Source organism: Physeter macrocephalus, chromosome 4 (assembly GCF_002837175.3).
Source record: "Physeter macrocephalus isolate SW-GA chromosome 4, ASM283717v5, whole genome shotgun sequence".
Classification (NCBI taxonomy): Eukaryota; Metazoa; Chordata; class Mammalia; order Artiodactyla; family Physeteridae; genus Physeter; species Physeter macrocephalus.
Window position 1 is genome coordinate 76,885,098 of NC_041217.1, and position 27,345 is coordinate 76,912,442.

The 27,345-nt window shown below is 36.0% G+C and overlaps 1 pseudogene; it reads right to left on the reverse strand.

The window, feature by feature from the left end:
- Window positions 1–23,620, reverse strand: part of LOC129392017 (olfactory receptor 1052-like) — a 27,415-nt pseudogene extending 3,795 nt beyond the window's left edge.
- Between the last annotated feature and the right edge of the window lie 3,725 nt (window positions 23,621–27,345).

Sequence of the window (27,345 nt, forward strand, 5' to 3'; positions counted from 1 at the left end):
ACACACACACACACACACACACACACACACACACACACACACAACCTTCTGATAGTTTCCCATCTCACTTAGAATAAAATCTAAAGATCTCACCTTGGCGTACAAAGCCCATGGGATCTGACCTCTGACTACATTTCTAATATTACTTCCCACCATTATTCCCCATTGCTCACTCCGCTTGAGCTACATAGGGCTGCTTTCCATTTAAGTTCACCATACACATGCCCATTGTAAGGGCTTGTACTTGATATTTCTTCAGCTAGAAACTTTCCCCCAGATATTTTCATGGTCCGTTTCCTATTTTCATTGAAGTTTTTCCTGAACTATTACTTCCTTAAGGATACTTCCTCTGAAAATTCTATCTAAAATAGCAGCTCCATCATTTTATCCTCTTCTCCTGCTTTACTTCTTTTGTAGCATTATGCTACACCTGGCATGATATTATTTATCTATTTGAATCTGTTTGTAGTATAAGTTCAGTGAGGCCAGGAGTTCAGTTTTGCTCCCTCTCTATCCCTCATACCTAAGACAGTGCCTGGCATACAGTATGTGCTCAGTAATTATGTGTTGAATGAATAAATGAATCTATATTTTTAGACAATTCTGGATTTTAATATATTTCCTTTGAGAAAAATCTAGTCTAATTCTTTTTCATTTTGCCTAATTGTGTTTAATTATTCTTCCTTATATCTTTCTCCTGACCTGTGGATATCAGCCTATCATGCTCATCAGCCCATTTTATTCTCTAGAGTAGAAAACTACACATTGGAAATTTTAACATCTTCCATATCAACTTTTTACATAATAAATAATTCTCATTAAGAATAAGATAAAACCTAGCTTATTTTTATTTCTCCCATATAAGTTATCAATTAAAGCAAAATATTATCCTGTTAGGACCCCAACAGATATATATATGTATGTATATATATATATATATGTATGTATATATATATATATATATATGTATGTATATATATATATAACTTGATTGTAATATATATATTACTTGATTGGCTTTTATGTGTGCCCCTAAATTCATGATTCATGTTTCTAAAGTACTAAAGGAACACAAGTATTTATTGAATTATTTAATCAGAAACTTTGCTCTGCAACCTGAAGGGCAGCCTTCATAAACTATCCAATCAATATTAAACTGGGAACCTTATCCTAGGATGCTATCCTATTGAAAGCAGTGATCTTTTTAAACCCTAAAATATATTATCCAATCACTCCCTATCTTAAAAGTCTTTCAGTGGCCTCCATTCTCTATCAAATGAAGTTCATATTATTTCACATGGCTTCAGGAAGAAGATCCAGGTTTCTGAAGTCCTGAAACTTTTTTTTTTTTTTTTTTTGGTGTGGGGGAGCTTTTTAACATTTTTGAAAATATCTTACTTTTGTAAATCTTCTAGTAGCATGATTATGTGAATAGCTTTCTAGGGCACCACCCAAGGTTTTAGAAAATGTCTCTGCAAATTAGGGCCCTGAAGTTTAAGTTTCAGTTGCTTATGGTAAACTCTCCTTTCATGGCCAGTATACCACATTGGTTAAGTTGTGAACTCTGGAGTTAGATTTCTTGGGGTCAAAACTCATCATTGTAATTCTTTAGTTATGAGAACCTGGGTAAGTTACTTCTTCTCTCTTTGCTTAATATTTCCATGTCTAAAATGAAAATTGAAAGAAAAGAGACCATATTTAAGATGGAATCATAAAAAATTTACTCAGTCCAAAGGACAAATAAATGGGCAAATATATTTTTTAAAGAATTTAAAAAGACTATAACTGTTCAAAAAATAATAACATGCATTGGAGAGCTTATAACATAGAAATTAAATACATAACAATAACAACACAAAGGGTGGGAGGGTGAAAAAATGGAAAAATGTTTTGTAGTATTCTTGCATTGTACCTTAAGTAGTAAAACATAAATTAAAGATAGATCACGTTAAGTAAACAATGTATAGTACAATAGAATGAGCACTAAAAAATAATACAAAGAAGTATATCCAAAAACCAATAGAAGAGATAAAATGTAATAATAATAAAAATTAAAACTCAATCCAAAAGAAGGCACAAAAGATCAGATGGGACAAATGGAAAGCAAATGATAAAATACTAGACTTAAATCTATCACATCAGTAATACCAGAAAATGTAAGTTGAATAAATACTCCAATAAAAAGACAGAGCTTCAGACTGGATTTTAAAATGAACCAAGTATATCCCCTTTTTAAGAAACTCATTTTACATATTAGATTTTGAATATGTTCAAAATAAAAGGATAGGGACAAATATACTATGTAAAACCAAACATAGGGCCTCCCTGGTGGCGCAGTGATTGAGAGTCTGCCTGCTGATGCAGGGGACACGGGTTCGTGCCCCGGTCTGGGAGGATCCCACATGCCACGGAGTGGCTGGGCCCGTGAGCCATGGCTGCTGAGCCTGCGCATCTGGAACCTGTGCTCCACAACAGGGAGAGGCCACAACGGTGAGAGGCCTATGTACCACAAAAAAAAAAAAAAAAAAAAAATTAAAAAAAATAAAACCAAACATAAAAAAAGTTGATGTGAAAAAAAAAGTTGATGTGTAGGCTTTAAGATAGAGAGATTACCAAAAGTAAAGAGGAATATTTTGTAATAATAAAAGGATCAGTTCATCAAAAAGACATAATAATCACAAATGTGTAAAAGCATCTATGAAAATAACTGAAAAATACATAAAGAAAATATTGACAAAAGAAGAGTTGGACAAGTTCACAATCATAGTTGGAAGCTTTAATACTCCTTTCTCACTGAAAAGTATGAAATTAGTTAACAAAAAATTCAGTAAGTATATAGAATATTTAATTATTAAAATATATTTTGGATTTTTGTCACAAATATATTTTGTGACAACACAATTACCTTGACATAATTAACACTACATTATATATAATAATTTCAGAATAAACATTCCAGTTGAATGCATACGGAATATTCACTAAAGTAGACCATACCCTGAGCTACAAAGCAAGTTTCATATGGAGTATGTTTCTTGACCATGATGGAATTAAATTATAAATTAATAACAAAAAGATATCTGAAAAATCCCCCAATATTTAGAAATTTAGCAAACATTTCTATGAAACTTATGGGTCAGAGGAGTCATAAGGAAAATAGAAAATATCTTAAATGTAATGATAATGAAAACACAGCTAATAAATATTTGTGGGGTGGGGACTTCCCTGGTGGTGCAGTGGTTAAGAATCTGCCTCCCAATGCAGGGGACATGGGTTCAAACCCTGGTCCGGTAAGATCCCACATGTCGCAGAGTAACTAAGCCCAAGTGCCACACTTACTGAACCTGTGCTCTGGAGCCCATGAGCCACAACTACTGAGCCCACGTGCTGCAGCTACTGAAGCCTGTGTGCCTAGAGTCCATGCACTGCAACGAAGAGTAGCCCCCACTCACAGCAACCAGAGAATGCCCACGTGCAACAAAGACCCAACCCAAACAAAAATTAAAAAAAAACGAAGTGGAGGGGTGTAGCTAAAACAAGGTTTAGAGAGAAACTTATAGCTTTTAATGCCTATATAAGAAAATAAATGTTTAAAATAAATCATCTAGGCTTTTAACTCTATTGGGTAGAAGCATTTCTAACTTACTGGTTAGAAACAGAAGATAAAATTAAACACAAATAAAAAAAATTTTTTAATTATACAGACCTGAAATTAATAAAATAAGCAAACAAACAGGAAATAAACAAAGGCAAAATTTTGTTCTTTGAAAAGTTTGATAAAACTGATATACACTTAGCAAGACTGATCAAAGAAATAAAAGAGAAAACACAAATTACCAAAATCAGGAATGAATGGTGGACACTACTACAGATCCTACAAACATTAAAAAGATAATAAAATACAAAGAACAACTTTATTCTGTTAAATTTGACAACTTAGATAAAATGGACAAATTCCTGGAAAAACACAACTTCTGAAAATGTAAGTAGTTGACATAAGGAGAAACAGAATATATGAATGGTGTGAATCTATTAAAAGAAATTTAATCTGCAATTAAAAACCTTGCCAAAAAGAAACTCCAGGCCCAGATTGTTTCATGGTGAATTCTATCAAACATTTTAGGAAGAAATAATATAGTATTACAAAAACTCTTCATAGAATAAAAACAGAGGGAATACTTCCCAACTTGTTTTATGACAACAGCATAATCTTGACGCCAAAATGTGATAAGGTTTTTTATAAGAAAACAAAATTACAACCTGATATCCCTCATGAACATAGACACAAAAATGCTTAAAAAATACTATCAAATCCAATCCAATGATACTTGAAAAGGATAATACACCATAGTTTATTATGGTTTATTACAGGAATGTAATGTTGTTTTACCATTTAAAAATTAATCATTGCCATCCTTATATTAATAGAATAAAGGAGAAAAACTGTGAACAACTAAATAAATGCAGAAAAAGCACTCGATAAAATTCAATACCCATTCATAATAAAAAATAAACATACAACAAACTGGGAATAAATGAGAACTTCCTCAATCTGGTAAAATATATTTAGAAAAACTCTACAGTTTGTATTCTACTTAATGGTGACACATTCTGTGTAGCATATAAAAAAAAAACAGGGATGTCCACTCTCACAGTTTCTATTTAGAATTGTACTAGAAGTCCTAACTAATGCAACAAGACAAGAAAAGTAAAAGGCATAAATGTTTGAAGGAAAGATGTCAACCTGCATTTATTCACAGATGTCATGATTGTGTATGTAGAAAATCAAGAGGAATTAATGAAGCAGTATTTAAGAAAATCTCAGGAAGCAAAGTCAATATGCAAAGATTAATTGTATTCCTATAATCAACAAACTCTGGAAATATAATTTAAAACAATACTATTTGCAATAGCTTTATCAACAAGTGTGTAGAAATAAATTTAACAAACAATTTGCAAGTTCTCTCCATTGTAAAGCACAAAATATTACTTAGAGAAATTAGAGATAAAAATCATCCTACAGATTCAACACAATCTGAATAAAAATTTCAGTAGTCCTTTTTGGGGAAATTACAAACTGATTCTAAAGTTTATATGGAAATTTAAAGGACCTAGAATAGACAAGATAATATTGAAGAATAAAAATAAAGTTGGAGAACTTATTTCATATTTCAAGAGTTAAATAACTTTAAATAATTAAGATAGTATGGCACTATTGTAAGGAAAGGCAAATAGATCAGTTGGACAAAACAGAGCTCCAAGATGGACACATAACATATACTGGCAATTGATTTTCAATGAAGTTACCAAAGCCATTCAATATGTTAAAGAAATATTTTTAAATAAAGGGAGCTGGAGCAACTGAATATATGTATGAAAAATAAAGAATCTTGACTCCCAACTTACCTAAAGAACAAAATTGATAATCCTACTTCATCAAAATTAAGAAATTTTGCTCTTCAAAAAACACTATTAAAGGATAAAGAGCAGTGTAGAGACTGTGAAAATATTTATATTTATCTCACAAAAGAGTCATATCCAAAATATATTTTAAATGCCTATAAATCAATAATAAGAACACAAAAGACAAATGAACAGCACAATTGAAAACTGGGAGACATGAACAGACACTTCACAAAAGACTATATCTAAATGACCAATAACTAAAGAAAAGATACATCAACATGCAAATTAAAACAATGTGAAATAGGAGGGGTTAGGACATCCTTGCCTGTTCCTCAGCTTGGGGGAAAAGCATGCAGCATTTTACCATTAAATATGATGTTAATATAGGGTTTTAAAAAATGTGCCCTTACCAGTTAAGGAAGTTCCATCTATTCTTACCTTATTAAGACTCTTATTATGAATGGACATTAAATTGTGTTGAAATTTTTTTCTAAATACATCTATTGAGATGTATTTTTAAATAATCCTACTTCTGGGATTCCAATTATATTTGTTTGGTGCTGTAAAATAGCTCTCAGATACTCTGGATTTTGGGGGGATTTTGGTGTTTTACTTTTATTTCTCTTTGTGTTTTGGTTTGGGTAATTTTTTAAACATATTTTCAAGTTCATGGATTCTTTTCTTCAGCTGATGAGCCCATAAAGGTAATTTTTTAACTCTGTCACTGTGTTTATTTCTAGCATTTCTACTTGATCTTTTCTTATTGTTTCCATCTCTCTTATGAAATTAGCTCTGATTTTGCATGTTGTTTACCTTTTTCATTGAATGCCTTAATCTATTAATCATTGTTATTTTAAATTCCTTGTCTGATAGTTTTACCATCTCTGTCATATCTGAGTCTGGTTCTGATGTTTGTTTTGTCTCTTCAGAATGTTGGGTTGTTTTTTTTTACCTTTTTGTATACCTCATAACTTTTTGTTGAAACTGAACAGTTAGGACAGTAAAGACTGAGGTAAATTTGGAGAGGATGAGGCTTGGAGATGACCATGTCTTCCCTTCTGCTAGACCTTTAGTATGGGAGTTTGGGTTAATCTAGAGAGGAGTTGGACTGAGTTTGGAGTTTGTTGTTGCTATGGTTACCTTCAGTGCACTACAGGCTGCAAATTTCTCTACTGATTTCTTGTGCTTAGGGTTAGGCAAGATTGCCAGAGTTTTATTTTTCTCAATTTTTACTCTCTCTGCCTGCTTTGTGTCTACTTTCATACTACTACCTCCAGAGATAATCTGTTTCTTGACGCCACTGTAACAGTTGTATTCCACTGTTAATTTTACTCATTGTTTGTTAGTGGGCTGGTGGGGAACTGGGGGGTGGGGTGGGAGGTGGGGGAGTGGGTAGATATCCTCTGATGTTCTGGTAAGGCTTAGTCTTAGGTACTGCGAACCTGGGTCTTGGGGGTGTGGCCTTCACGAATGATCCTGCCCCTCTGCCAGCTGTAGTGCTTGTCCTAGCACATAGCTTCTCCCTGAGTGGTAGAATTTGTGTCCCTGTCCCTTCCCAGCTGCTTTGTTTTTCTACAAAGTCCTAAGGTGATACTTTTTGTTGCTTTTGCCCTGCAGATTACAGCTTTATTTCTGTAGGAAAAAATATGGTAAATGGGCCTGGAAGAAGTTTTTGCAGTCGCTGCTGTTCCCCCCACCTTCCTCCCCCAGACAGCCCCATATAGGGAAGCTTTCTCAATACTTGTTGGTCTTTGCTATGAGCATCTGATGGAGTTCATGGAGGAAAGCAAGAGGGTGAAAACCTTCTTGCCTATGGTACCCAGGGATTTCACACACTCATGCCAGCCCACACTTACTGTTTAGTAATTCATTAAATTCACAGAGAAGTTGAGTCTTATCAGCTTACATGGCATTCAATGGCTTCTGTCCCAGGTAAAAAAAAAATGCTTGGTTCCTATTTCTCCCTGCAAGAGTCTATGCTTCCCCAGTTCTCTGTTTAGTTGTTTGCCCTGAAACTTCAATTCCCTAATGGGTTCAAGAAAAGTCATTAATTTGCATTATGTCCAACTTTACTGTTGTTGTTACAATGTTAGAAGCAACACTCTTTCCAGCTCTCTAAACTTCTGAGCTGAAGTTGGAAGTCTATACAACCACTCTTGAAAACTATTTGGAAAGTTTCTAATGAAGTCAAGCATACAGTTACTCTGTGACCCAGAAACACCATTCCTAGGCACATACCTGAGGAAAGTAGGTGCATATGTAAACAAAATGACTTGTATAATAACAATCAAAACCAATTTGTTCATAATAATATAAACTAGGAATAAACACTATGCCTATCAACAGGAGAATGGATACAAAAGTGTGGTATAGTCATACAATGGAATACTACACGGTTATTTAGAATACCAATATATGTATAAACACTGATGACTCTAAGACAAATTTTTTAACAAATAAAGGAAGAAAGACTTAAAATAATTTGTACTGTGGTAGCCATTTAAAATAAGTTCAAAGTAACCTCTGGATAACACTGATGGGAAAGGAGTATGAAGGAATTTTCTGAGGTGATGGAAATATTCTATACCTTAATTTGAGTAGTGGTTCATGGGTGCCTATATCTGTAAAAATTCATCAACCTACAAACTTAAGTTTTGTGCATTTTACTGTATGTGAAATATAATTCACTTTTAAAAAATAAAGTAAGAAAAAGATAAAAACAGAGATATTTTTCATGCAATTTTCATTTCAGTATTGGTCAGAGCCAAGTGCAACCAATCACTAAGACCTCTTAAATATTTTCTTCCATTTTCTCATCTTTCTACTTCCCCTCTACTACAGTTACAGTTCAGAAACTTATCACCTCTTATCTGGACCATTGTAACTGCCTTTAGATTGTTTCCCTGCCTACAATCTTGCCTCTTCAGACATATACAAGCATAATGATTAAGGATTCACAATGATTAATTCAGTCTCCTCAGTGATTAATTTGGAGTGAACCTGGTTGTTAGTCCCACGGGCCTTGGACTACAGATGAAAAGTAATGCTCACAATGTGTGTGTGTGTGTGAGTGTGTGTGTGTGTGTGTGTGTGTGTGTGTGTGTGTGTGTGTGTGTGTTTTACTCGGGGAGGTGCCATGTGTGAGAACACTGTCCCATAAGTAGGTTGGCAACCCAGGCAATATTGATGGCAGAAATCTCAAGTAAAACAGACAACATGGGTCTGTCCAGCCAAGGGCAAACAAGCTCATGGGACTTCTGTTGTCCTCATGTTTACAGGAGAAAGGATCCAGAGGTCTCTGGGACACTAGTGAACTTCCCTGAGAGCTGTGCTCCTGCCAGAGAAAGGAAGACTGCAGGATTCTGAGCTTTGCTGGCAGCCCCTTCACCTGCAGCTGCATCCCCAATCCCTGGAGATTCCTGTTAGTTGCAGAGAACTGGTAAGTCAGCCCTGGCTGGTTGCTACCAAACTCCATCATTAATTCTAAGAAGCTCGTGATTTTCAGTTATAGCACAACCTTATTAGCTACCCCAGAGGAGGTGTTAGGGAAGCAGCTGCTTTGGGGAATAGGATTGGCATGTGGAGGCTGTGTCAGACCTGTCCTCTGAGCAAGCTCGTTGAAAAAAAACAAAAACTGAATAGTCCTCCAACAGGGGTCTCAGAAAATATCCTCTCTTTCCTCATGGGCAGCAGGGAATCCAGGTGTCTAGGCTGCCTGGAAGCCAGACTTTGGTGTGAGAATGGGCAGGAATGTTGCAGGGTATCAACAATGGCCCAGAGACCACATACTAAGTGAGGGCAGACTGGAAGCAGGGGACATCTGGAAGGTAATAGCCTGTGTTTTAGAAAATTATGAGCTTTAAGAAACTGATAAAACTCTGTAGATCCAGAAAATGCATGTGTACCCATGCACAGAATCTCCCATGTAATCCCAGTGGGGTCATATAATTGTGAAACCCATCCCCAGAGTCCTTCATAGTCCACGTGCCTTCATGTAAAACACCTTTGGTTGTCCAAGAGAGTAGTCTGAAAACTAAAACCATATCAAAATGAAACTGTCTGTAACTGAAGATGTAGAGTTTTGGAGGTTGGAGAAAATCCATGAAACAATCAATCACAGAGAAGGAGACATACTTGGAGCACTTTGAAGTTGATGGGTGGTGAGGATCTGAATAAGTTTGGGCAGGCTGGGGTAATTAATTAAAACAAGAAATAAATGAGGTGTAGTAGGTATGGGGAGATGAGACAGTGGATTAGATCTGAGTAACGTTGAGTGTTAGGTATCTGTGGGATATCCATGTGGAAATGCCCAATAGACAGTTGAAAATAAAGGATTTAACCTCAGGAGACAGGCTAAACCTGTTTGGAAATGGATTGGGAGTCATTGTCTTGAAGGTAGCTTTTGAATCCGTAGCTGAACATGAAATCAACCAGAGAATAGATAAAGTAAGAAGAGAAGTAGGCTAAGGTGGGACTCCTGTGATCCCCAAAAGTTCACAGGGAGGTTGGTGGAAGATGTATCCAAGAAAGTTTACTGATACTCACCATTCTCTCCATGTTAGCTGTAGACATCCCTTCACAGTAAAGTAATGTTAGATTTGGGCTGACAATCTGCATGTTCTTTCAAAAAATCCTTATGTAATACGTGTGTACTATTATTTGTTTTCTCTATCAACTGCATAGATGGATTTCATTTCATTAAAAATCAGTAATGTGCATTTTTTCTTAACTCATGATATTGAAAAGGTAGATAAACAACTTCTTTTGTAGGTAGATATTTAGGTTTATTCTTAGAAAGAAATTAAATCTTTCATGGAAGGTGGTCCCACAAAGAGAAAATGATGCATCATCTGTGTATAGCTAAATTATAAAAGTGAATTTTAAAATGTTTAGTGATTTTTTAAAATATGGTTTCTGAAGTTGTACACCCTGCTTATTTTAAATGTTTTACAATATGATTTGAAGTCCATCCCTGAGGAAAAAATGGGGCAAAATATATAAAGGCAGTAGAATCAGAACTGACTAGCTTGTCTAATTTTTTTGTGAGCTAGGAGTATGGGGTGAAGAGTGATATTTATTTCATTTTCCATCATCCCAATGCTCACACTGTATAGGGTAACAATGGTCAATCATCATCATCATCATCAACATCAAAATCCATCATAAACAAGCACCACTTACACACTAGAGTTTATGTGATACCCTAAACCCTTGCCTCTTATAATTTGCATGCTATTGCACACAAATAGACAATCTCAATCTCAAACCCTCTGCTTTATGGTAATGAACTTTCTCTCCACTATTTAGTGAAGATAGATTTTATAGTATATAAATATAGTATATATTTTATAGTATATAAATTGAGGATGAGGTTTCTAATGCTGGTTCTGTACACAAAAATGTCTAGCTGGAAAGAAATTTTGTTGAATTTAGTGTAAAACAGTATGTTTTTCTTTAAAGATTAATATAAGTTCAGAACAACTCCTCCAATCAAAAAATAAACTCAATGAAGTACTTTGGAAAGAAATAACACGTGTACATACCTGAATTTAACCAAGATTTTCCAAACAGAGAAATGAATAGAGACACCCATTAGATAATAATAGCTAACACTCATGAAGTGTTTTATTGACTAACCTTTGGGGTTTATTTTCTTCAAGGAAACAAAATGGGCATAATATAAACCGGGGTAATTGCTGTGATTGTGAAAACCTTTACAGCACACAAGGAAAACATCTATTCATATTTAATTCCAGTAATACAAAGCAATGATTTAAAATTTAAATATCATTTTCATTGCCTAGTAAATTGTCTACCTACTTAAAACACACACACACACACACACACACAATGATTAGTAAGAGCACTCAGGATAATTTTTCTAAAAGAAAGTCCAGAAGATCTGAGGTGTCTGTATCAAAGTTAATTTATTGCTGTGGAATATAAGGTATTTTTGCTTTGCCCCAGATTTCTATTTGTACCCTTCCCTATAGGCATGTAGGACCAGATGAAATATTCAGAAGTCATCAAGTAGGCAAGTGCTTCTCATATTTTATGTGCATGTAAATCACGTGTATTTCCATCAGGTGAGGTGGATGAAGTTCCCTTTCATCTCAACCTATGGTAATGATGGAAACATGACCTTGTTCTTACCTGTTCACCTTTGTAACCCTTCCTACCAAATTTGTGATTATCAGTCAAAGCCACCTCAAAGTGAACACAGTTTTCTTCTCCTTTTGTACATACTGTAAATACCATCACTATGCCTCCCATTTAACCTTTAAACATATCCTGTGTGCCAGGTGCTCTTTATGAACTACTCCATGAATTCTCATAGCAATTTGAAATTATAAGTACTGTTATTAGCTCTGTTTGCAGTGAGAAAACAGAAGCTCAAACCTTTAAAATGGTATCCTGGTGATCTGAATTCAGAGCCTCAGTTTTGACCCCTGAGTAATACTCCTTCCCCTGCTAATGGACCAATGATGTGGTCCTGGCTCACAACTCTATTTGCCTGCTTTATTTCAAATATTTCTTGGTAGTCCACTCGGCCACATTGTCAAACACATGTTGAATTGAAATCTTCTTACCCTTGTGCTTAATTGGCCTGATATCTATTCTTTCTTTGTCTTTTTTAGCCTTGCAACTTCTTGTTTCACTAACTTAATTTAGACTAGGTAAACAAGCATTTTATCACCTAGAGAGAGTAATGAGATCCCATCACATGAGATGTTCAAGGAGAGGCTAGATTGCTACATCTCCTGCAAAGAAGATTGATTCAAGTCTTAAGTGAAGATCATTTGAGTTACTTCCACAGTTCCTTTCAGCTCTCAGACTCCATTGTTCTACCAATGTCCTTATACATCTGAAAACATGACATTACTAAGACCTTGAAAATTTCATATTCCTATGAGCGGGTCAGACTTAATATTTTAATGTATTCTTTAGTTTTTACTTACCTTTTACCTGGAAAATCCCTATTTAGCATTTATGAACATCCTTTGAGATGGTAGCATTCCACATGACTGAAAACCTCCTTAGCCTAATGTTATGTCAGAGATAGATAGATAAATAGATAGATCCCACATTTTATTTAATGTTTACCTTTTACATTTTAGAAAACTTTTTATTTTGAAATACTTATAGAATCACAGGAAGTTACAAAGACATGTACAGAGAGGTCTCCTCATTATATTTTTATTTTATTATTTTTAAAATATATTTATTATTTATTTATTTTATTATTATTATTTTTGGCTGCGTTGGGTCTTCATTGCTGTGCCTGGGCTTTTCTCTAGTTGCGGCGAGCGGGGGCTACTCTTCATTGCAGTGCTCGGGCTTCTCATTGCAGTGGCTTCTCTTGTTGTGGAGCACGGGCTCTAGGCATGCAGGGTTCAGTAGTTGTGATGCATGGCCTTAGTTGCTGCGTGGCATGTGGGATCTTCCCTGACCAGGGTTTGAACCTGTGTCCCCTGCATTGGCAGGTGGATTCCTAACCACTGCACCACCAGGGAAGCCCATTATTATATTTTTAAATTAAAAATTTTATTGGATTTTATATTTCAAAAAAAGCACATGCTAAAAATTTCCCTGAGTCAAAGACATATCAAATGAAAATGGAATATCTTCACCTTTGCGCCACTATTTGCCCAGCAACACTGTTAAACAGTTTTGTGTGTGTCTTTCAAGTCCTTTGTTAATATGCGTATATGATTGACCATATAAAAGAAGCCAGAGTACAAATAATCCCAGCTTCCTTTCCATCCCTGCATAGTTTTGCCCAAGGTCCTATGATTGTCAAAAACAATAACCCCAAATATAATAGTGACTACTACTTATGGAGTACTTTTGATGTACCAGGCACTGGCTAGGGTGCTTTATACACACAATCTCAAGTATTTATCACAACAAGTTTATGTATTTTATTGGGGTTTGCAAGGGAGGAACTGATGCTTAAGTTTGCACAGCCACTATTATCATAGCTTGGAATTTAATCCCATCTATCTGATTTTGAAGGCTATAATCAAAAGTTCATTGTACTGCTAGGACTTTCCATGGAATAAGAAATAAAAAATAGAACCAAATAGGGAAAATATCTGCACCTTTTAAATTTCCTGACAATTCAATAAAATCAGCATAACCCCCCCCCCATAAAAGCAAAAAAAGTTACTGGTAATATCAGTCAAACCAATTTCTTGAATTTATACTATACTTACAGCAAGAGTTGAGTGATTGACTCTTGCTTTTCTACCATTATCCCTACCCCTACGCAGCCCCAGCATGAGAGCAGGAAGTGTTTATCAGACAAGGATTTCTCAACATACATCTCTGCCTCAGATGTGATATAGATGGTCATTTCCTAACCAGCGTATTTAGTCTTAGGTTTGAGAAAAGGGTGGCTCTATAGGGATCCAACAGGAAACTGTACCTGTCCGCCAGCCTATCCCATGGATAGCAGAGAGCCATTGTTAAAATTTGAGTTCCTTCTCATGAATGTGATTGTCAGAGTGGAGAAGGGCTGGCCTTCACTGATGACCTCTCCAGGAGAGGGAATCTCAGGTCCTTGACCCCACCATCATGGAGGCTCATATTCTCAGTGGCATCTGATCCTGCTGCCTACTGAAGCTGAATGTGGAACCAAGCCTTGGGGTGCAGAGACCACTTACAAAAAACCCAGGTTGAAGTCAGTGGAAAAGGGAAAATACAAAATCCAGCACTGTAGTCAGGCCCAGAGAGAAAGAAGAAATTGAGAAAAAACATCTCAGCTGAATCAGGAGGACATTTCTGTCCACCGGTTCTGGTGCAAACAGCTTTCTGACCAGAGAAAAATAACATTATATGGGGTTATAAATGTGGCACCATGGCCCCTTTGCCTGTGGTAGTCTTACTGTTCTCCTTTCCCATAAGAGCAGTGAATCCATTGGAGACCACGTGGTGGCTATGGCTCAGTTCCCAACCAGAGAGCAGCAACTCTGCTTCATTCTTTCCCAATCAATAAATCATCTCAAAGGCAAATGAGTGAGAATGAAATTATATAGGAATAACCCTGAATCAATGAGATTTCTAAAAAGAAACTGTAGGAGAAGCAAATGACTCACAAGCTACAAGGCTTTATTACAGTTAATAAATTGCTTGCAACACATCTCCAAACACCAGTGTGTTGCAACATAAAGATGAGAACCCCCTAGTTAGTGAACAAAGGGAGTTTCCAAATATGTTTTATGCAAATTTAATTACATTTTATTTAAACAAGTGTGCCCTTAATGTCATACTATAATGTAGCCTAAGAGATAATGCTTTCTTTCTGTCTTGCTTATCAAAATTAGAGTAGGAGTAATACTATGCATTATATATTATTTACCATGAAAAATTTTCTCCTCATATTATCTTATTTAAGGTATTCACGCCTCCCTCAGGCTTTCAAATAGATAATCACTAAGGTTATTTCAACTCTGGTTTTATTATTACTATTATAGACATTGATACACACAAAAATGATATTAAACCTATGCATTACATAAATGCCATGAAAATATGTTTAATATTTTATAATATGCTCTTAAGAAGTAAGTATATCTTGGCAGTGTTTTTCTCAACTGTGATGGTAACTAAACTACTTACCACTGACTCTTGCCAAAAGCCTTGGATTTCTGGCTTCGGTGGCAGGGCTTGGTGCTCTCACTCTAGCTCCTGGACTGGAAAGTTTACTCTTTGTAAAACAGGCTGTTGACTGCCATGCATCATGAGAGGGACCTTCCATTCTAGGAGCTGCCTTGAGCATGCTCATTTCCTAATTCAAGAGTTGAAAATCCTTCTTTGATATCTCTAGGAACTCATTTTTCTAGAATGGACATTTATAAGTGCCTATGGACTGACCTTTTGGGAGTACCCATGTAATCTCTCTCTAAGCAGCTATTCCGGGACTCCTCAGAGTGCAAACACAACTCAAGGGCAAAAGACTGAATAGAAACTGTAGAAATGAAGAGCAGTTGATTCTCTTGTGATTCATTAAAGTCGTGGCAATCATTTTCTCCCAGCGTGCAATGAGGAGATCAGCTTCTCATCTCTTTTGGGACATTTGTGGGTGAATTTCAGTGCTAGATTTTTTGTTAGGATGTGGGTGGCTAAAGCCTGACAGACTGCCTTCTCCTCCTTTCCATTAGGAAAAGAAAGGAGATGCATGGATGGGATTAGCTGGGATTCTACAAAGCACCAGAGAATTTTCTCCACTTGTTCTCATAGCCATGGCCTTGGATCTTGGAACTAGACTCCTCATGTTGCATGTTCAACTGGACATGTATCTGGAGCTATAGTACTAACAGCATATCTGCTGTCTCGGCACCAAGTCATTCCTAATAAGGTCTGCTCACCTAGACGTGGTGCTTCCTTTCTTCCTCACTAGCATCCTTATGTCTTCATGTCCCCTGATTTCTGGTTCTGCCATTTCTCATGACCTGGTGATGACACTGATGATGTGGGTTCTAAAGGAAAAATTGCAGAGCCATCAAACAGCTCTGTAGGTCTTAGAAGGGGAGAAGGCTATACGTTTGAAAATCTTGCAATATTTTACCCCACCAAAATTAGAATATAAACATTAGACAGGGTGAAGAGTTAAGTCTCTAAAGTTTAAAAAATTCCATTAGCAACATGGGTTTTTCCATATGTTAAGGAGAAGTACAGAAATGGTGCTTATGAAAGACCTTAGAATCATTAGCCATTAGTGAAATACAAAAAAAAAAAAAATCAATGAGATACCACTCTACCCACTAGGATGGCTATCACCAAAAAAACTAATAACAAATGTTGGTGAGGGTGTGGAGAAATTGGAATCCTCAAACACTGTTAGTAGTAATGTAAAATTATGCAGCTGTTTTGGAAAACCGCCTGGCAGTTCTTCAAAAGTTTATGCATAGAGTTACTATATAACCCAGCAGTTCCACTCATAGATACAGACTCAAGAGAAATAAAAATATAAATCTGCAAAAACTTGTACACAATGTTAATAGCAGCATTATTCATAATGGCCAAAAAGTGGATACAATCCAAATGTCTATCGACTGATAATTGGATAAATAAAATATGATATATCCACACAGTGGAATATTATTTGGCATAAAAATACATGAAGTACTGATACATGTTACAACATAGATGAAGCTTGAAAACATGATGCTAATGGAAATAAACTAGACACAAAAGCCCACATATTGTATATTTCCATTTTTATTAAATCCCAGAATAGGCAAATCCATAGAGATAGAAAGTAGATTAATACTTGCCTAGGGTTGGCGGTTTTGGGGGGAAATTATGAGTGACTTCTTATGGATATGGTACTTGTTTTGGAGTTGTGAAAATCAGTTCACTGGAAAGAACAGAATGAACATGAGATTACAATGTGTCGAATGCTCAGCACAGTTGTACTTCTTTACCCTGGTAGAATGGAACACAACAGTTGTAAAGAGATGCTGTATTGAGAGAGCAATGTCAGCCAGAACGTCCATTTTTTTCTACACACAAGAAATTCTCCATAATTAAGTTCATCACTACTAGACCAGCCTTACAAGAAATGCTGAAGGGAGTTCTTTAAGTTGAAATGAGAGGATGCTAACTAACAACATGAAAACATATGAAAGTATAAAGCTCATAGTCAAATTCAAAATGCTCTCATACTGTAATAGTGGTACAAAAATTACTTTTAACTCTCATAGAAGTAAAAAGACAGGGCTTCCCTGGTGGTGCAGTGGTTGAGAATCCGCCTGCCACCGATGCAGGGGACACGGGTTCGTGCCCCGGTCCGGGAAGATCCCACATGCCACGGAGCGGCTGGGCCCGTGAGCCATGGCCACTGAGCCTGCGCTTCCGGAGCCTGCACTCTGCAACAGGAGAGGCCACAACAGTGAGAGGCCCGCATACCGAAAACAAAAAAACAAAACAAAAAAAAGACAAAGTATTCATTATAACTATAGCTACAATAATTTGTTAATGGATATATAATATATAAAATATTTGAATTGTGATGTCAATAACATAAAACACAGAATTATGAGAAGTTAAAGTTGTATGTGGTCAAAGTTAAGTGTTATCACTTTAAGTTGTTATCAGCTTAAAATAGACTGTTATAACTATAAAATGTTTTATGTAAGCCTCATGGTAACCACAAATAAAAAACTTGAAGTATACACATAAAAGATAAGGAGAAAGGAATCAAAGCATACCTCTACCCACAAAAGCATCAAATCACAAAGAAAGACAATAAGAGAGAAAGAAACTACAAAACATAAAGAAAAATTTGCAAAATGGAAATAGCAAATCCTCACTTATCAATAATTTCTTTAAATATAAATGGATTAAATTTTCTAATCAAAAAACACAGTGGTTAAATGGATTTTTTTAAAAAAAAGCTAGAACAATACACTGTCTACAAGAGATTCACTTTAGTTTTCAGAACACACATAGGCTGAGTGTGAAGGGTTGAGAAAAGATATTCCATGCAAGTGGCAATGAAAAGAGAGCAGGAATGGCTATACTCATATCAGACAAAATAGACTTTAAGTCAAAAACTGTCACGAAAGGCAAAGAAGACAACTGTATAATGCTAAAGGGGTCAATTCATCAAAATGATATAACTGTTATAAACATATATATCCCCAACGTCAGAGCACTTAAATATATAAAGCAAATTTTAACAGAACTGAAAGGAGAATTAGTAATACAATAATAGTAGGGAATTTCAATATGTCACTTTCAGCGATGGATAGATCATCCAAACAGAAAATCAATAAGAAAACAGCAAACTTGAACAACACTATAGACCAAATTGACCTAACAGACATATACATAATGTTCCATCCAACAGCAGTAGAATATACATTCTTCTTAAGTGCACACGGACCATTCTTCAGGATAGATCATAAAATAGGTCACAAACCAAATCTTAGCAAATTTAAGAAGATTGAAATCATATCAAATATCTTTTCCAACCATAATGTTTAGAAATCAGTAACAGGAGAAAACTTTGAAAATTCATAAATAGGTGGAAATTAACACACTCTCGAGTGAACAGTGGGTCATAGAAGATAATCAAAAGAGAAATAAAAATGCCTTGAGATCAAAAAAAATGAAAATACAGCATACCAAAACTTATGGGATGCTGCAAAAGCAGTTCTAAGAGGGAAATTTATGGTGATAAATGCCTACATTAGGAAAAAAATAAAGATCTCAAAAAATAATGTAACTTTGTACCAGGAGAAACTTGAAAAACAACAAACTAAACCTAATGTTAACAGAAGGAAGAAAACAAAGATCAGAGCAGAAATAAATGAAATAAAGACTAGATAAAAATAGAAAAGATCAATGAAACTAGGAGTTGGGGTTTTGAAAAGATAGACAAAATTGACAAACCTTTTGTTAGACTAACAAGAAAAAAAGGAGAGAAGATAAATAAAATTATAAATGAAAGAGGAAACATTGTAACAGTTACCACAGAAATACAAAGAATTGTAAGATACTATTATAGACATTTATACACCAACAAATTGGACAACCTAGAAAAAAATGGATAAATTCATAGAGGATACAATCTGTTAAGACCAAATCAGAAATAGAAAATCTGAGGAGACCAATAACAAGTAAGGAGATTGAATCAGTAATCAAAAATCTCCCAGCAAGGAAAAGGTCAGGATGGCTTCACTGGTGAATTCTGCCAAACAATTAAAGAAGAATTAATATCAATTCTTCTCAACTCTTCCAAAAAATTGAGGAGGAGGGAGTACTTCCAAATTCCCAGCATTACACTGATACCAGAGCTAAACAAGTACACTACAAGAAAATTACAAGACAATATCCCTCTGAACATAGATACAAAATCCCTAAAAAAAACAACAACTAGCAAACCAACAGCACACTAAAAAGGATCATACACCATGAGCAAGTGAGATTCATCCCTGGGGTGCAATGCTGGTTCAATATATGCAAATCATTAAATGTGATATACCACATTATAGAATGAAGAATAGAAATTATATGTTCATCTCAATGGGTGCAGGAAAAGCATTTAACAAAGTTCAGCACACTTTCATGATAAAAAGTCTTAACAAATTAGGTATAGAAGGAATGTACCTCAACATAATAAAGGCCATATATTGACAAGCCCACAGCTAACATCATACTCAACAGTGAAAAGCTGAACCCTTTTCTTCTAAGATCAGTAACAAGGCAATGATGCGAACTCTCATCACTTCTATTCACTCTAATACTGTAAGTCCTAGACAGATCAATTAGGCAAGAAAAAGGAATAAAAGACATCCAAATTGGAAAGGGGGAAGTAAAATTGTCTCTGTTTGCAGATGACATAATATTATATACACAAAACCCTAAAGACTCCACCAAAAAAACTATTAGAACTAATAAACAATTTAATACAGATATAGTATATAAAATCAGCTTACAAAAATTAGTTTCATTTCTATGAGCTAATAGCAAACTATATGAAAAAAGAAATTAAAACAATTCTGTTTTACAATAGCGTCAAAAAATACCTAGAATAATTTTTAAAAAACCTAGAATAAATTTTACCAGAGGTGAAAGATCTGTACACTAAAACCTATAAAACACTGATGAAAGAAATTGAAGACACAAAAAAATGGACAGATATTTATGTTCATGAATTAGGAAAACTAATATTGTAATATGTCCATATTATGCAAAGTCATCTACAGATTCATTGCAATCCCTACCAAAATTCCATTGGCATTTTTCACAGAAATAGAACAAATAATCATAGAATTTGTATGGAATCACAAAAGGCACCAAATAGCCAAAGCAATCTTGAGCAAAAAGGACAAAGCTGGGGGCATCACACTACCAGATCTCAAAATAGACTACAAATTTATAGTAACCAAAATAGCATGATCATAAATGAAATAAAACAAATGGACCAATGGAATAGAATAGAGAGCCCAGAAATAAATCCATGCATTTATCATCACTTGATCTTTGGCAAAGGTACCAAAACACAAATGGGGAAAGGACAGTATCTTCAATAAATGGTATTGGGAAAACATTATCCTCATGCAGAAGAATGAAACTGGAGACTTATCTCACTCCATATATAAAAATCAACTAAAAATGATAAAAAACTTAAATGTCAAATCTGAAACTAAAACTACTAGAGGAAAACATAGGGCAAAAGCTTCTTGACATTGGTCTGGGCAATGATTTTTAGATATGACCCCAGAAGTACAAGCAACAAAAGCAAAATAGACAGATGGGATTGCATTAAGCTAAATACACTTCTGCACAGCAAAGGAAACAATCTGGAGAGTGGAGAGAAATTTATGGAATAAGAGAAAATATTTTCAAACCATACATATGATTAAGAAGCTCATATCCAAAATATATAAGGAACTCATAGAACACAATACTGAGAAAAAAACCCTGATTATAAAATAGACAAAGGACCTGAATAGACATTTTTCAAAAGAAGACATACAAATGGCCAACAGGTATATGAAAAAATGTTAAATATTACTATTCATCAGAGAAATGCACATCAAACTAAAAGTGAGATACCACCTCATGTCTGTTAGAATGGCTATTATCAGGAAGACAAAAGATAACAATTATTGGCAGGAATGTGGAGAAAAGGGAACACTTGTGCACTGTTGGTAGAAATGTAAATTGATATAGCCATCATGGAAAACAGTATGGAGGTTCCTCAAAAATTTAAAAATAGAACTACTATAAGACCCAGTAATCCCACTGCTGGGTCTATATCCCAAGGAAATGAAAAGAGTCTAGAAGAGATATCCCATGTTCATTGAAACATTCACAATAGCCAAATATGGAATCAACTTAAGTGTTCATGAGCAGATGAATAGATAAAGAAAATTTGATATATATGTACAATGGATATAGTCAGACTTAAAAAAGGAAGAAAATTGTGTCATTTGTGACAACATAGATGAACCTGGAGGACATTATGCTATGAAATAAGCCAGGCACAGAAAGACAAATACTGCATGATCTCACATATATGTGGAATCTAAAAAAGTTAAACTCATAGATGCAGAGAGTAGAATGATGGTTACCAGGAGCTGGGGAAAGTGTGGTGGGGAAAACAGGGAGATGTTTGTCAAAGAGTGCAAAGTTTTAGTTATATAGTTTGGATGAATAAGTTTGGAGATCTAATGTACTTCATCATGATTATAGATAATAATACTGTATTGAATACTGGAAGTATGCTAAGATAGTAGATTTCAGGTGCTCTTATCACAAAAGTTTGGTAACTGTGAGGAGATTATATGTTTTTAAAATTTATTTTATTGAAGTATAGTTGATTTACAGTGATGTGTTAATTTTTGCTGTACAGCAAAGTGGTTCAGTTATACATATGTGTACATTCTTTTTCATATTCTTTTCCATTATGGTTAATCACAGGATATTGAATATAGTTCCCTCTGCTGTACAGTAAGACCTTGTTGTTTATCCATTCTATATATAATTTGCGTCTGCTAATCCCAGACTTCCAATCCATCCCTCCCCGCCCTCCCTTGCCCTAGGCAACCACAAGTCTGTTCTGTATGTCTGTGAATCTGTTTGTTTCATAGATAAGTTCATTTGTGTCATATTTTAGATTCCACATATAAGTGATATCATATGGTATCCATCTTTGTCTTTCTGACTTACTTCACTTAGTATAATAATCTCTAGATTCATCCATGTTGCTGCAAATGGCATTATTTCATTCTTTTTCATGGCTGAATAGTATTCCATTGTATATATGTACCACATCTGCTTTATTCATTCATCTGTTGATGGACATTTAGGTTGTTTTCATGTCTTGGCTATTTTGAATAATGCTGCTGTGAACATAGGGGTGCATGTATCTTTTAAAAATGATAGTTTTGTCCGGATATATGCCCAAGAGTGGGATTGCTGAGATGGCAACTCTATTTTTAGTTTTTTTGAGGAATCTCCATACTGTTTTCCATAGTGGCTGCACCAATTTTCATTCCCAACAGTGTAGGGAGATTCCCTTTTCGAGGAGATGGTATGTTAATTTGCTTGACTGTAATAACCATTTCATATGATATGATATGTATATGCATATCAAATCAACATGTTGTACACCTTAAATATACACAATTTAAAAATGGTTAAAAAGAATTATTTAAAATGATATTTTAATACATTAAAAAATTATCATACAAATAAATGTGATCAACTGGAAAAAGAGAAAAAGAAAAGACAAAAAGAAATTCTCCAGAATGAAATATATTGATCTATTCACTGATATTACTAGAGAATTCACCTTTTCCATCCACTTCCTCAGAGCCCCCTTGATCTCCTTTTTTCTCAGGCTGTAGATGACAGGGTTAAACATAGGGGTCACAACACAGGATGGCACAGAGACCAGGATGTCCAGGATGTAGCCTATATTGGGTCTGTCATAGTTAAAGTTGGCTGTTCCAAAGAAGACCACCACCACAGGGAGGTGGGATGCACAGGTAGAGAAGGCCTTACTCCTGCCCTGAGCAGAGAGAATGCTAAGGATGTCAGAGATGATGAGCATGTAGGACACTGCAGTAAATAGGCAGGAGCTCAGGCCAGTGGTGGTGCTGGCCATATGGAACACAGACTCATTGAGAGAGGTGTCTGAACAGGAGAGCTTCAGGAGCAATTGGATGTCACAGAGAAAGTGGCTGACCTGGTTGGGCCCACAGAGAGTGTCAGTACTGTGTGTTTCACAGAATTCTCTAGCCCACACAGTCAAGTTCCACTCAACAAATATACACAGACCTTCAGACTCATGAGGAGCAGATATTGAAGAAGGTGGCAAATGGTTACATAGTGGTTATGTCACAGCAGCCAACAAGACAGCGTCAGCACCAGCACCAGCACAGGTCACAAGGAATAAGATCTGGGAAAGACAGTGCTCATACAAGTTGGTTTTCTTCTCCTAGAATAAGTTCACCAGCATGACCAAAATGCTGGTAGATGAGTAGCAGACTTCTAAGAAACTCAAAGTGCTGAGAAAATAATACATTGGAGTATGGAGGGCAGGATTGACTCTGACCATTGTTAATGTGAAAGTATTTCCTGGAAGAGTTATCAAATAAATGATCAAGAAGACCAGGAAGAATGACCTTTATAATTCAGGATGATTGGAGTGTCCTAGGAAGATGAATACAGCAATCACACTTTGATTTTCCATTTCTTTGAGTTCTTTCTCAATTGAAATGAAAATTAGGAAACGAAAAGACAACAAGATACAGGGACAAACACTGGGAGAACTAACACTCATCCTTTATTTCATGGATTAAATTACATCTCTTCTAGATAGTGTAGTTTGACACTTTGAGACTAGGATATATGCATATCACCTCATTCCCAAGCTACTTTGCCCCTGTGTTTACCTGTCATGCTTTCACTATTACCTGTTAGTTCGTTTGACTCCCTTATCAGTCTATAATTTCTATTAGGTGAGGGATTTATCTCTCTCATTAATCCATATGTACTCTATAAAACTTTTGTTAGAATTAAGGAAGGAAGGAATTTCAGTCTTAAGCACTGACATTGAAAAATAGCAGTTGATGGACTTCCCTGGTGGTGCAGTGGTTGCGCGTCTGCCTGCCGATGCAGGGAAACCGGGTTCGCGCCCCGGCCTGGGAGGATCCCACATGCCGCGGAGCGGCTGGGCCCGTGAGCCCTGGCCCGCTGGGCCTGCGCGTCCGGAGCCCGTCCTCCGCAACGGGAGAGGCCACACCAGTGAGAGGCCCACGTACTGCAAAAAAAAAAGCATACCAAAAAAAAAAAAAAAAAAAAAAAAAAAAAAAAAAAAAATAGCAGTTGATGAATTAAACTAGAACCAAAATATTTTTCCTCCCAACCTCTTTCTACCCTGGGAAGAAGTCACAATATCAAATTCTAATTTACTGGGTATGAAATAGCCTCCATGACCTTTGCCCCCTGGTGTTATTCATGTGAATTTGTTACATTCTGTGGCAGAAGGGAATTTGCAGATGTAGTTAAGGTTATTAATCACCTGACTTTAAAATACAGAGATTATCCTGTATTATTCAAGTGTGCCTTATCTAACCACATGAGCCCCTAAAAGCAGAGTAGAAGATGAATTCAGAGATTCAAATCACAAATAGAATTCTATGTGTCATTGTTGGCTTGAGGATGAAGGGGGCCATGTGTTAAGGTAACAGTTTAATGGTTGGTCCTAAAATCATAAGAAACTAAATTTTTCTAACAACTTGAATAAACGTGAAGGTGGAATCTTCCCCAGAGTCTCTAGATAAGAACCCAGTCCAGATGACACACCGTGATTTCAGTTTGAGCTAGGCTCATGCTGTGCCTGTACTTCAGGGAGGCAGAGCACCCAGCTGAGCCATGCTGTGCCTGGCCTTCTGACCCACAAAACTGTGAGATAATAAGTAAGTGATTTTAAAGGAAATGCTTTCAGATTTTCACCATTGAGTATGATGTTAGCTATGGGCTTCTCATATAAGGTCTTTATTATGTTGAGTTGTGTTCCCTCTACATACACTTTGTTAAGAGTTTTTTAAAATTGTAAATGGATGTTGAATTTTATCAAAATTTTTTTCTGTATCGATTGAGATGATCAAGTGGTTTTTCTTCTTCAGTTTTTTAAGGTGGTGTATCACATTGATTGATTTTCAGATATTGAACCATCCTTGCATCCCTGTGACAAATCCCACTTGATCCAGGTATATGATCCTTTTAATGTATTGTTGGATTTAGTTTGCTAATATTTTGTTAAGGATTTTTGCATCTATGTTCATCACTAATATTGGCCTATAATTTTCTTTTTTGTGTGATATCTTTGCCTGGTTTCAGTATCAGGGTGACATTGGCCTCATAGAATGAGTTCATTCCTTCCTCTGCCATTTTTTGGATTATTTTGAGAAGGATAGTCATTAACTTTTCTCTAAATGTTTGTTAGAATTCACCCGTGATGCCATCTGGTCCTGGACTTTTGTTTGTTGTAAGTTTTTGTTGTTTGTTTTTGTTTGTTATTACTGGTTAAATTTCATTACTGGTGATTGGTCTTTTCATATTTTCTATCTCTTTCTGATTCAGTCTTAGGAGATTGTGTATTTCTAGGAATTTGTCCATTTCTCTAGGTTTTCTATTTTATTGGCATATATGTCTTTGTAGTAATCTCTTATGATCCTTTGTATTTCTGTGTTATCAGTTGTAACTTCTCCTTTTGCATTTCCGATTTTATTGATTTGGGCCCTCTCTCTTATTTCTTGATGAGTCTGGCTCTAGGTTTATCAATTTTGTTTATCTTTTCAAAGAATCAGCTCTTAGTTTCATTGATCTTTTCTATTGTATTTTTAGTCTCTATTGTATTTATTTCTGCTCTGATCTTTATGATTTCTTCTATTAACTTTTGGGGGTTTTTCTTTCTTTTCTAGTTCCTTTAGGTATAAGGTTAGGTTGTTTAATTGAGATTGCCTTGTTTCCTGAGGTAAGCTTGTATCATTATAATCTTGGTTATAGACTTGGATGTCTGATTAATTTCCCAGGTTAGGGACATTTTCAGCTATTATGTCTTCATATATGTTCCCTGTCCCTTTCTCTTTTTCTTCTCCTTCTGGGATTCCTATAATGCAAAAGGCAGTATACTTTATGTTGTCCTAGAGGTCTCTTAAACTGCCCTCATTTATTTTGATTCTTTTTTCTTTTTTCTATTCATCTTCAGTGATTTCCACTTCTCTGTTTTCCAGCTCATTGATTCATTCCTCTGTATCATTTAGTCTCCTGTTTATTCCTTCTAGTGTATTTTTTATTTCAGTATTGTATTCTTCATCTCTCTTTGGTTGTTATTTATATTTTCTAATTCTTTGTTACAAAATTCTAACTTCTCACTGTGGGCATCCATTCTTCTCTGAAGTTCTTTGATCATCTTTATGATCATTACCTTCAACTCTTTATCAGGTAGATTCCCTATCTCCACATCACTTAGTTATCCTTCTGGGATTTTATCTAGTTCCTTCATTTGGAATATGTTCCTCTGTCATCTCATTTTGCCTAACTTGCTGTTGTTGTTTCTATTTATCTGGTATGTAGGTTACATTTCCCAATTGTGGAGAAATGACCTTTTGTAGGAGACATCCTATGCACCCCAGCAGTGCACTCTCCTCTGGTCATTTGGGCTATATGCTCTAGGGATGTCCATTATGTGGGTTGTGTGGGTCCTTCTTTTGTGGCAGGCTGACTACTATGAGTGGTCTGGAAAGCATAGCTGGCCCTGGACCAGTTGGTTTCCAAGTCCTGCCTGTGTGGGGCTGCCAGCCACTGATTGGGGCTGGATCATGAGGCAGATGACTGTGGAACTCCAGGGGGCCTCCAGGCTAGTGCTGGCTCACTGGTCAGTGGAGTCAGGTTCCAGGAGATCCCAGGGCTGGTGCCTGCTGACCAGTGTGTGAAACCAGGTCCTGGGGCTAGTTCTAGCCCACAGGTGGGCAGAGCTGGATCCTGGGGCCTTGACGCAGGGTCTACAGTTCCCACAGGTCATGCAGATCGCTGTTAGGTTGGGCCAGTGCCTGACACAGTTGGCTGTAGGGTTTGGGGTGTCCCAAAGCTTGTGTTGCCCCTTGGTGGGTGGGGTCAGGGCCAGCAAGTCCCAGGGCAGGTGCAGGCCTGCTGATTGGTATGTTGATTCCTGCCATGGCAGGCTATATGGCTGCAGTTGTCCTGGGGTTTTGAGGTAGTTCTTAATGTATATAGAAGAAATATTTAAGATAATTATGTAATAAATGGGTGAGAGCAGCTTTATTTCTTCTTTTCCAATTTGGATTCCTTTTATTTATTTTCTTCTCTGATTGCTGTGGCTAAAACTTCCAAAACTATGTTGAATAAGAGTGGTGAGAGTGGGCAACCTTGTCTTGTTCCTGATCTTAG